This window comes from Leptonychotes weddellii, chromosome 4 (assembly GCF_054177405.1).
Source record: "Leptonychotes weddellii isolate Sample4059 chromosome 4, ASM5417740v2, whole genome shotgun sequence".
NCBI classification, from domain to species: domain Eukaryota; kingdom Metazoa; phylum Chordata; class Mammalia; order Carnivora; family Phocidae; genus Leptonychotes; species Leptonychotes weddellii.
In genome coordinates, this window is record NC_138372.1 from 30904584 (window position 1) to 30908661 (window position 4078).

The window sequence follows — 4078 nt, forward strand, 5'->3', positions numbered from 1 at the left end:
TAAAGCTTAGAGTAGGAGAGAGGGCCACTGAGTCATACTTCTTACACACACACACACACATACACACACACACACTCCCCACCTTTTCAAATTAACGAATTAATAAACTAACCAGGGCAGCTTACTTGTCTGTTTTCAATTCGTCCTCTTGCTCCCCTCTCGCTCCAATTTAATCTCACCCCCAAGCACGATATATCCAGACATCTGGCAAGTAGTGGCTTTCAAGGACCCCATCCACACAGCAGGGATGGAATCGTGGACGCCCAGGACATCCCAGTGAACACGGACACACAGTGTGCCTTGATAGAGTCTCTAGCATTGTTACAGACAACTCGTTTTTTTCCACACAGGGCAAACCTCTTCCATTTCTGGAACAAGCTTCCCCACGGACCCACCTCAGCGAGTTCCATGGAGAGTATCCCACATCTCTCTGTCCAGAGGTCTGACTGTGTCTGCAGTTGTGACATGCAAACTAACCCCTCCCCCAAAGAGTGTCTGGTGATTTCCTATTTCCATTTCCTACTTCTGCTTCGGTCAATATTGGCAATTTACATTTTCCTTGGAACTTGCCCATTTTATCTAGGTTTTCAAGTTTACTGGCATGAAGTTGGTTTTTTTTTTTAAGTTTGCTGTATATGTAGCTCTGTATCCCCTTTTAATTCTTTAAATGTATCTTTCTTCTTCATTTATTCTTTGAACAATTTTGCCAGAGGAGCATCTGTTTTGTATTTTCAAAGACACAGATTTTGACTTTGTTAACCTTCTACAAATCGATTTCCGCTTTTGTCTTTATGATTTCCCTCTTGCTTTCTTTCTGTTTACTCTAGCCTATCCTCTTGAGTGGAATGACTAGCTCAGTATTTTCAGTCTTTCTCGTTTTTTTAAAGATTTTATTTATTTATTTGGGAGAGAGAGAGATGGAGAGAGAGCATGAGAGGGGGGAGGGTCAGAGGGAGTAGCAGACTCCCCGCTGAGCAGGGACCCCCCCCCCAACAAAGGGGGACTCCATCCTGGGACTCCGGGATCATAACCTGAGCCAAAGGCAGATGCTTAACCGACTGAGTCACCCAGGTGCCCTCTCATTTTGTAATAAATATGTGTAGAGCTGTAAATGTCCACCTAAAGACCTCTTCACCACTTCCTACAGTTTTGTTGTAGGTTGGCACTCAGTCCTAATCTTGGTCTGTTCTGCTACAGTGCTCATTATCATCACTAGAATTAGCTCAGGTCAACCAACAGATAGGGGAATAATATTATTATAAGTGGAAAATCTCATTGGTTCATACCCACTTTTTTTTTTTAAACACATTCATATTTTGCACAACCAAGTACTAGTGATCAGTCCAGATCCTGATTGTATGGCAGCCAGAACTTTCCCAAATGCTAGAGCATTGCAGAAAAAAAAATTTCTATGCAGCCAGCCATATTCCAGGGTTTTTTTTTAAAGATTTTATTTATTTATTTTAGAGAGAGAGACAGAGAGCACCAGCGGGGGGAGGGGCGGAGGGCGAAGGAGACGCAGACTCCCTGCTGAGTGCAGAGCCAGGACTCCATCCCAGGACCCTGAGATCATGACCTGAGCCAAAGGCAGACGCTTAACAGACTGAGCCACCCAAGCACTCCCCAACATCACAAGCTATTAATCAAATGCAAATTACAGCCATGGGGAGCTGTCACTCCACTATTACACAACTGAGTCTGTTATATTGGCTTACATAAAAAATACTGACCACACTCAATGCTGGAAAGGATGCAGAGTAAATGGATCTCTCATACATAGCTAGTGGGAATGTAAAATTGTACAGCATCTCTGTAAAACATTTTGGTATGTGCTTTTTTAAAAAACAGCTGTATTGAGATATAATTTACATACCATAAAACTCATGCACTTGAAGTATGCAAATTCAATGGTTTTTATTATATTCCCAGGATTGTGTAACTATCACCACAATCCAGTTTAGGAACATTTTCATCACCCCCAAAAGAAACTCCATACCCATTAGCAATCACTCCTTATCTCCCGCTCTTATCCCCCGGTCTACCCAACTACTATTAATTTACTTTTTGTCTATAGATTTGCTTGTTCTAGACATGTTATATAAATGGAACTGTATAATATGCAGACTTTTCTGACTGGCTTTTCTCACTGATTTCAAGGATCATCCATTTAGCTTGTATCAACTGTTCATTATGTTCAGTTAGCCACTGTATAGTACGTCATTAGTTTTTGATGTAGTGTTGACATTCCTTAAGATGTTAAGAATAGAGCTACCCTATGACCCAGGAATTGCACTACTAGGTATTTACCCCAAAGATACAGATGTAGTGAAAAGAAGGGGCACATGTACCCCAATGCTCATAGCAGCAATGTTCATCCCTTTTTATTGCAAAGTAGTATTTCATTGTATGGATAGACCACATTTTATCTACCCATTCAGCTGATAGACATTTGAGTTGATTCCACTTTTTGGCTACAGTGAAGAATGCTGCTAGGAATATTCATATACCAGTTTTTGTTAAACATATATGTTTTCATTTCTCTTAGATATATATCTGGGAGTGGAATTGACAGATCATATGATAACTTTATGTTTAACATTTGGAAGAACTGTCATACTACTTCCCAAAGCAGCAGTACCATTTCGCATTCTTACCAGCAACGTGTAAGAGTTCCAATTTCTCCACATCCTCATCAATACTTGCTAATGTAGTTTTTTAAATTATAGTCATCTCAGTAGGTATGAGGTGGTATGTCATTGTGGTTTGGGTAAGAATATTGTTCTAAGCATACACATATCATATGACCCCAGCAATCACATTCCTGGGAATTTATTCTAGGGAAAAATAACTTATTATTTTTAACTTTACACAAATACTCATAGCAAATTTAATCATAATAGCCCAGAACTAGAAACAATGCAAATGTGCTTCAACAGGTGAATGGATAAACTCTGGTATCTCCGTTCGAGAGAATACTACTCAGCAATATAAAGGAACAAACTATTGATACGTGCAACAATCCAGATGGATCTCAAAGGCTTTAGGCTGGGTTTTAAAAATAATTAGCCTTAAAAGTTACATACTGCATGATTCCATTTGTGTAACATTTTCAAAATTAAAGGGACAGAAGAACAGACCAGTGACCATCTGTGCCAGATTTCTCTGTGGTCATGGAATGGTTTTGTATCCTTATTGTGGTTACATGAAACTATGAATTTAATAAAATTTCATAAGAGCATGTATCACCAAAAATGAGTACAGGTAATAAATGGTGAAATTCTAATAATGGCTGTAGTTTACTTATTAACATTATGCTGATGTCATTTTACTGGATATGATAATGTACTATAGTTATAGACATCATCATTGTGGGACAGCTGGATCAAGGGTACCCAAGAGCTCAATTTGCTATTTTTTGAAACTTCTTGTGAATTGTAAATTATTTCAAAATAAGAATTTTTTTAATAGCTCCTATGTTCTGGTAGAAACTGAAAGCCTAACTATGGGTCACCACATGACTAGGCAAACAAAATAGCCCATCATAAACTGTGTTATCATATCCATGGAACCATCCAATTGGACACACACAGAAGAATTCTATTCTAAAATGGAAATTATATATACAATCTGAGGACTAGGTGGTGAGCTTCATAAGTATTCAGCAAGTCTCCCATGGTTCTTGCTCCTACTTTGCTGCTTTTCCCTCAACCCACATGGGGAATGCCCTATATCTAGTTAACAGAGGAGGGAAAGGCCTAGTTTAAGGCAGCACTGAGTATGGTAAAAGAAAATTGTTTCCATGAGTAGAATTTTAGATGGTATATCTGACTGGTATATATGGAATGAGAGATGTCCTCAAGTGTGGCTATCTACTATTTTGTGGGCAGTTGCTAATGGGATGGAAGGGTGGCCAGAAACTTGGAAAGAAAAAGATTAGAGGATTAATGACATGGGGTCTAGAGGACATCATGTGGATGTGCCTCTCTCAGACCCAGAATATGAAGATAATCATGTGCTACATAAATATGCACGGTGGGCATCCACTACGGGGCCGGGGGCGGGGAGTGTCTCTCTGTAA